The sequence below is a fragment of the Dipodomys merriami genome, unplaced genomic scaffold (genome assembly GCF_024711535.1).
Source record: "Dipodomys merriami isolate MVZ:Mamm:240054 unplaced genomic scaffold, mDipMer1.0.p SCAF_406, whole genome shotgun sequence".
NCBI classification, from domain to species: domain Eukaryota; kingdom Metazoa; phylum Chordata; class Mammalia; order Rodentia; family Heteromyidae; genus Dipodomys; species Dipodomys merriami.
The window spans coordinates 550,659-559,584 of NW_027205671.1; positions in this window are offsets into that span (position 1 = coordinate 550,659).

An 8,926-nucleotide genomic window follows, 5' to 3' on the forward strand; every position below is an offset into this window, starting at 1 on the left:
TCAAAGCAGACAGAAAAGTGCTTGATCTTGAGCACCTGGACCCCAGACTATGATAAACAAATCCTCACCCTGTATAGGTTTCCCCATTGGGGATATGTTTATACCACCAAGAATGGACAAAGACACCACTGAGCTGAACTTGGTGGCTATGCAGGGGAAAACATCCAGCAAACTATGGATTGAGGCCAGCCTGCACAAGAAGTTGATAAGACTGTATCTCACAATAATCCAGGCATGGGGCCTACAGCTGTAAACTCAAATATAATGGGCATCCTAGGAAGATGACAGCATAAGGCCAGCCCTGGACAAAGTCATTTCACCCTAAGTGAGAAACAGCGTAGAGTCAAAGGAGCTGAAGACATGGCAGAGAGTGTGCTGAGCAAACACAGGCTGAGATTTCAAACCGAAGTGCTAAAAATAAAAGTAGATGAAAAGTGAACATAAAACAACCACCCTAAAATGATCCCCTTAGCATATTTGCAGTAGGAAGCACACAGCCTTCCTTAACCCACAACCACTGCTGGTGGGAGGAGGGGTAGAGCGGAAGCCAAGGACTTGCTTCCGGAAGAATGCCCCATTTCCTGACTCTGCTGCTGGTGAAGCAGATTTCCCTGTGCTGCAGTGCTTATGAAATGTTATAAACAAGTCCTCTGTGTGGTAAAGATGAACAAATTTCCAGCAAATAAAATAAGTGCATTTCCATAGTTTAAAAGTGACAAAATGGTCAGATGGGTTGGTTGCCCCTGCTCGGTAGGGGAGACTGGCAGGAATGACTGGAGCCAGTCCCAGAGACAAACACGGTCATGCACAGCAATCCGTTCAGCTGCACAGAAAGCACAGATAGGAGAATACCGCCCATACCACCAGGAAAAATGCATGGCCATATCCCGAAATCTCTAAATCCAAACACAGCAAAAATGGCTGGACACACAGCTCAAGGGGCAGTGCACCTCTCTAGCAATCAAGAGACTCTTCAATTACAAATTCATACCACCAACAATGTGACACATGCACACATCATGACACCTAATGTGAGCGATGACTGACTGTGCTGTGTAAAATGCAGTGAGATGAGATCTCCTAAAGCATTCACTCTGCTGTGGGATGAGGGCTATGTTCTCTTCCATGTAATCATTGTCACTGTTGACTGCCTGATTCTCCTGTCTTCTCTGCACTGCCTTTGCTCAGATTCCACCCCAGAGCTGGCTATATACCAAGAGGACATGCAAATGGGGCCTCCCTCTGCTCATGAAAAGCTGCAGCTCTACAGGTCAGGCCTGACTTCCAGGGGGTCCATCCTGATATCAGCACTGGGCACACACTTCCACCATGGAGGGGGCTCTGACCTGGGTTTTCCTTATGGCCATTTTACAAGGTATTTTGCAGAGAAGGGACACTGAGTGTGTGAGTGAAGCTGAATGGGAGGTACCGTGGATGTGTGTGACCATTGCTGACCTGGATTCTCTGTGTTTGCAGGTGTGCAGTGTGAGGTGCAGCTGGTGGAGTCTGGGGGAGGCTTGGTGCAGCCTGGGGGGTCCCTGAGACTCTCCTGTGCAGTGTCCGGATTCACCTTCAGTGGTTATTGGATGAACTGGCTCCGACAGGCTCCAAGGAAGGGGCTGGAGTGGATTTCATCCATCGATGGTAGTAGTAGCACATACTACGCAGACTCCGTGAAGGGCCGCTTCACCATCTCCAAAGACAACAGCAAGAACACACTTTACCTGCAGATGAACAGCCTGAGAGTGGAGGACATGGCCGTCTATTACTGTGCTACAGACACACAGTGCAGGAAATCCAGACACAAACCTCCCTGCAGGGCGCTCAGCACCAGCAGGTGGCGATGGGCAAACACTGAAGTCATGCTCAGTCAGCACCAGCAGGGGGCGCTGGGCACACACTGAGGTCATACTCAGTCAGCACCAGCAGGGGGCGCTGGGCACACACTGAGGTCATGCTCAGTCAGCACCAGCAGGGGGCGCTCGGCACACACTGAGGTCATGGCAGTCACAGGAGCAGCTGTGGAGCTCAGGCCCTGACTCCTCTGTGTGCCTGGCCTCTCCACAGGACGCAGCGTCCCCCACATAGCTGTCCACTGTGCTCTTGCTGTTCTCCAATCACTCAGCACACAGCTTTTTCCATCCTCCAATGTCGTGGTTCTGTTGTGGTTGATGAGGCATCCTTGAGAGGACCAGACACAGCACCATGCACGGTCGGTGGACACTGCTGAGATCACTGGGGTCAAATCTGAGGAAGGTCAAGATCCCTGCTCAGTCCTTTCCTGTCAGACTCGGGAGAGACGCAGTGGACTCCCTGGCTAGGTCAGTCTTTATCCTCAGGTCAGAGGGCACAGGATGTTGTGCAGAGCCAGGGCCTCCATGTCACTGATGGATTTCAAGGCCCACCGTTCTGCTCACACAGCCCAGGCGTCCAGCCCGGCTTTGATCCTGTTGTCCTCTTTCCTCTTGCTGGTGACATGTGACGGGCCATCGGTCAGGACCAGGGGCTGCTCTGTGACCCACTGAGCCCAGTCGTGGGCACCGCTGAGCTGTGGTTACCTGCAGAGCCCCAGTGACCCCCACCAGCTCCTCTGCCTCCGTCCCTTTCTACACACACTGTAGATGACGAGGTTGGATGGGATTCTCAGCCACAGTTCTGGATCTTGCCACTGCTTGATCCTAGAAGGACTCCTGTGTTCTTAATTGTCTCTGTGTTGTCCACACCTGTCCTTCACACTAAATCCCCTGCAGATGTGGCCTATATGCAGTCTCTAGACCCCAGGCCCAGTACCGGGACGTGGAGGTCAATGAGGCTGTGGCCCTGGCTCCTGCATGCCTGGGAAGAACTCACTGGTGTCCCCAGGCTGCGTGCCCTGGACTGTCCTATCCTCCTCTCTATGGACTCTGGCAGGAATTTCAGGAGATATCTGTAGCTAAGGGCACAGGGATGAGTGTAAAAACAATCATCACTTGGGATTTCACCTGCATCACCTCACTGTCCTGAGTCTGTGCACATGGGACTGAGGACCGGCTGGGGCCAGGTCCTCCTGGAGCACATGGGCTGTGGAGGTGCAGGGTGGGTGGGAGCTCCTGGGATTGCCCGTCAGGAAGAGATCTAGAACCTCCCGCAGAGCCTGCTGCAGACGCTGCCTCTGTGGTGGAATGTCATCCTCTCTGGGCTGTTCCCACTCAGATCCACCCAGGTTGCCAGAGAGGAATTAGTGAGGAATGTCATTCCATCCACACAACACCTCCACTGCAACCTTCAACAGGCTTGGTTTTAATGTGCAGCATTGATCTGCCGGGGGTATTTCCAGTCCTGGGTCACTCAAAAGCCAGGCTGCGCGCCTCAGTATCAAGGCTGTGTTTGTGTGAAGGCCTGGAGAAAAGGCTCTTCAGAGACAAGTGAGGAGTGGGGACAATGTGGGCGGTGGGGACCTGGGTCTAGCGTGGCCACCTTCCTGGCTGACAGGTTTCTCACAATGTGCGTGGATGAGAGCAGTGCTCCATGTGCAGTAAGAGCAGAGAGCTCAGGTCATCCCTGCTTCCCAGAACAACGATGCTAATGCTCCTCTCCTGCTGTTGTTACAGGTCTCACTGGGAGACACATACAATAGACCCTATGGAGAGATCAGAGTACAGCTCTTCACAAAGACGAAGCCAAAGACCAACAAAGTAAGCACCAGAAAGAGGGTACTGGGAGTGGAGAGATGAGGGGCAAATGCTAGAAGGATGAAGGAGACAACATGGAGAATGCAGGCAAGAATACAGTGCCTATGCCACAGAATTGAGAACACTGAGCTAAGGGTGGGTCAAAGGGGAAAAGTGAGCAAGGAATGACTCAGATCCACATGCCTTGAATCCACAAACTGCTTTGTTCAATGATGTCAGCATACATGTCCTGAACATTAAGCAGAGAGAGGGAAGAGGAGGTTTGAGGGGTGGGCAAGAATGTTGAAAGGGGCAATGTTGATCAAGACTCAGTGTGTTCATAAACTGCCTCACTGCACGGCAACACCTTTATAGAGCCACTTAATGATCAATGTGTTTTATTTTTTATTTAATTTTTAAAAACTGTTTTTTGTGTAGCTGATGTACAGAGTGGTTGCAGTTACGTGAATCAGGTACCATCAGTGCAGTTCTTTATGAACCGTTCTTCCCTTCTGTCCCTCTCTCCCAATCCTTCCCTCCTGTCCCCATTCATAAGATTTCCATTTCAGGGTGGGAAGGTGGCTCAGTGGTAGAGTGCTTACCTCGCATGCCTGAGGCCCTGGGTTCAATTACTCAGCACCACAAAATGAGAAAAAGCCAGAAGTGGTGCTGTGGCTCACGTGGTTTTGCACTGGCCTTGAGCTGAAGAGCTGAGGGACAGTGCCCAGGCCCAGAGTTCAGGCCCAGTTCATTTTGCACACACTTTCTGGTGAGTATCACTGTTGTATTTATTCATCCTTGTTCTAATTTTCATATGTACCCATAACCCTCTCAAATACAAACACAGTAAGAAAGAATTCAAAAGGAAAAGGGAAATACAATTTTTAAAAATCAAATGGCTCAGCAATCTTGACTAACTAAAGAAGAGTTAAACTTCTTTAAAGAAGTTCATATTCACTTAGTGTTTAATGTAGAAGCCAATTGATTAGAGATATTTCAGTTTATCCACTGATCTAACAAACTCTGCCTTCCACCTGCCTTCCACCTCTGTGCACTGCCCTCCTGAGACTTCTACACCCAGAGCTGCTTTATAGCAGAGGACATGCAAATAGGATGTCCCTCTGCCCATGAAAACCAGCCCATCCCTGACCTGAGCTCTGTGAGCTGATTCCACCAGTGACTGTGCACAGACCACCACCATGGAGCTGGGGCTGCGCTGGGTTCTGCTTGTTGCTCTGTTGAAAGGTGATTTATGAGGAGCAAGGGATACTGAGTGTGCAAATGGACATTAGTGGGAGGAACAGTGGATGTTTGTGACCATTTCTGACCGGGTTTCTCTGTGTTTGCAGGTGTGCAGTGTGAGGTGCAGCTGGTGGAGTCTGGGGGAGGCTTGGTGCAGACTGGGGGGTCCCTGAGACTCTCCTGTGCAGCCTCTGGATTCACCTTCAGTGATTACTACATGGACTGGATCCGCCAGGCTCCAGGAAAGGGGCTGGAGTGGGTTGGTTTTTATTAGAAACAAAGCTAATGGTCATACAACAGAATATGATGCATCTGTGAAAGGCCGGTTCACTATCTCCAGAGATGATTCCAAAAGCATGACTTACCTGCAAATGAACAGCCTGAAAGTGGAGGACACGGATGTGTATTACTGTACCAGAGACACCATGAGGGAACTTCAGTGGTAGCCCAGACACAAACCTCCTGCACGGGTGCTCAGGAGCAGAGAGCGCAGCACACAGGAAGCACAGGACCATCAGGAGCAGAGAGCTCAGCACACAGGAAGCACAGGACATCAGGAACAGAGAGCTCAGCACACAGGAAGCACAGGACCTCAGGAGCAGCAGGCAGGGTCAAAGGCCGGCTGCCTGAGTGTTGGAGCTGCGTCTCTGTCCAACGGTGGTTAAGGATTGCTGTCTAGATTTAGGATCCACCTCTCCTGTGATGTCCACAACACAGCCAGGCCCTGCCTCCATTTTCCTCCCTGGTTAATCATGATCTAAAGGAGTTTCAGCATAGGAGCTCATAGGGCATGTATTACAATGTAGGAGGATTTATCCCGTCTGTTATTCTTTCCACATTCTCCTTATCCCTCTATTTTTCTACAGCATTTCTGAGCTGCCTTATGCCATCTTCATGCACAGACACAACATATTTTCATATTATTTAATCTTGAACATACATGACCCTCTCCTTCCTCCCAGACATGTCCAAATCATTCCAGTTTTGGGTGTGTCCACTCAGAAGAACAGAGCAAGTGAAGCAGGAAGTGGATATTAAGGTGGGTCCAAATACTTGATACAAATAGAAAATGGAACCTGATGAGGTTGTTGAAGGAGGGAGGGGAGGAGGCGGAGGCCGGAGGAGCTGCGTTTGTCAGGGGACACCATGTGCGGGTATGGAGAGTTATAATGTCGTTCCTTGTACAACCAACACAGGTCAATACACATGAATACAGAGAGTTCTGGATTCTGCTGTGAATTTAAAATGATAACAAACCTCATCCCATGAATGAAACATACACCATCCTTGTGTTGACAGAGGTGACTGACTTGGTCAGCAGAATCTCATCCTGAGGAAAGTAGGGTCTCTGCTGAAGCCCCGGTGAAGCCTGGCAGATGTGCCTGGGTTTTCCTGGTCAGCACAGAGCTTGGAATGCACGTGGTGAACAGATTAGAGCGGTGTCAATGACCATGAGCCTCACTGGTCTCTCGGCCTTCCAGGCCTGTAGAGCTGGACACATGGAGGACAGAATTTGACCCAACTGACTTTTTAACTAGTTTAGTTTCTCATGCAGTGACACTCATTCTCACACCTCTCCTTCTCTGTCCACTGGACAATGCACATTGTGAGCGAGGTGCTGTAAAGCGCAGGCTCAGCCTCCTGTGTGGAGTCAGGTGTCAACGTAGTTCTGGGCTCTGGGAACAGACAGTGGGAATTCTCAGTCTATTCCCAGGATCTCCAGAGAATGACAGGTGGCAGCGGGGCTGTCACAGACGAGGTGTGACTTGGGTGCAGACACAGACCTCAGCTGTGGGGCTCCACTCCCATGGAGTGGCCTGGTCTCCTGTGGCTCCCAGCTGACCGGCCTGGGCCCGGCTCTGGTCCCAGGAGCAGCTGACCGGGCTCACGGCAGCCTGGGCTGTAGGGCGGGGACGGTGACTGCAGCTGTGCATGGCCACCGCTTCCAGCCTACCTCTGACCTTTACAGAGATGTGCACTCACACGTTCTACAGAACAGGGGAAAAGTTATCTTAGTGCTTCATGGAGGCAAAATTACTACAGATGCACCACATGTGCTCTTGTATAAAATAACTACGTATATTACATGTAACATTAATATAGGCGCCGTTGTCCATGCTCTCCTCAATGCTGGGCAAAGCTCTCAGCAGGTTTTACTGCTGCAGGAGAGACCTGAGACCTGAGAACTAGGAGTCCGCGGCTCAGGAAGGCGGCAGCACCTTCTCTCTGCTAACTGCCATCCTGCGGGCGGGGTCCACCAACTGAGGCACAGAGGAACCAGGGGTGTTGTTCCCACACCGCTGCCGCAGCAAGTGCTGCTTCCACGAGCAGCCACACAGAAGCGCCCGTGCCTCTCAGCAGCGTGACTCCAGGCCTGGTCTCAGCACCTGTGCACAGGTCAGCGGGCCAAGGCCCTGCCCCGTGGAGAGGACATTGAAGAGGAACTGCTAGTATGCTTATAACAGCCGCAAGGCCAGAACATCCTGTGCAAATGTGCACATCTGTCTCCAGAGACAGTGAATTACCAGGTCTCTGAAATCTCTCCTCTAAACCTGAGAAGAGTGTGGTGTCGGTCAGCCACAGAACACTGCACCAGACCCAGGAAAGACCAGTGCTGCACAACTCAGCAGAGGGAATGAGCTTAGTACCGCAGCCATAACAGTCAGAAACCGATCTCAGGACAGAGTTCCATGGTACCACAGCCACAGAACCTCTCCTGCAGCACAGATGGTCTGTAAAGCCACACAAGGCAGAGACAGGACCAACACTGGATGTGGATGTCGTGTCTGATAATCTGCACACACACTCACGCAGGGAAGCAGGAAAGACTGTCATTTCCATCACTGATGAGTCTGTGGGAGCAGAGGACCCTTCGAAGCTCAGGACAGATTCCGTGGTGGCAACATTCTTGCCAAGGCCCCAATCCATATGGTGCAAGGCAAAGACCGAGATCTGACCAATGTTCAGTGTGGATGTCGTGTCTGATAATCCCACACAGGTACATACAGAGGGCAGGGAAGAGTTGGTGCCATTTCAGAAAGACCAGAGAAGCCTCTCAGGAAACTGTGAAGTGACCTGGGAGAGCCTAGAAAGGACAGGTTCTTGGGTTTTCACCTCAGCCTGGGGCAGAGGAAGGTGAGTTCCCCCTCTGCACACACAGCAGGTCAGAACCGCTCACTGAATGCATGAGAGGGGAGAACCAGCACTCCCTTAATCCATGTCCACCAGTGACACACAGGGAAGGGAGAGAAGTGAACGTGGTGCTGCCAGATCTGACGTTAAAATGTAGACAACACGCTCATTCCTGTGACTGCACTCCTACTCCATATGACAGCAACAGCCTAAAATAAAGACAAAAAGGCACAAAGAGATTGCTGGGAACCCCTCTTCAGCAACATGAAATAATGTCAAAAGAGTAAAGCTTCATCATAAGGATAGTAGAGATAATGTCTCTAAAAGTATTTACTCTCCATGGTGTATCATCCAACAAATGTCTCAAGGAAACAACAAAAGACAAATCTAAAACCCAGTGAAATAATGATCAGAAGACCTGCATTGAGAGTTCTTTAAAAAGATAAATAATCTGGGTGCTGGTGGCTCTCATCTTTAATCCTAGCTACTCAGGAGGCTGAGATCTGAGGATCGTAGTTCAAAGCAAGCTCAGGCAGGAAAGTCTGTGAGACTTTGATCTCCAAGAAAGCATTAGAAAATCGGAAGTGCAACTGTGGCTCAAGCAGTAGAACTCTTGCCTTGAGATGAAGGGCTCAGAGACAGCACCCAAGCCCAGAGTTCAAGCCCCAGGACTGGCAACAAAGAGAAATATTAAGGTACAAGATAATATGCTAATATCAATGAAATGCAAATGAATCCCAAAGTAAAATATCACCTCACCTAAGTCAGCATGACTGTTACCACAAACATGGAAGATATAAATACTGGTCTTCTGGTAGAGTGTGGGGAAGTGTTCTTCTGCTGAGAATGCAAACTCCAAAGTTTTATGTGGTTTTGTGGGTATTTTTTACACATTAATTTGA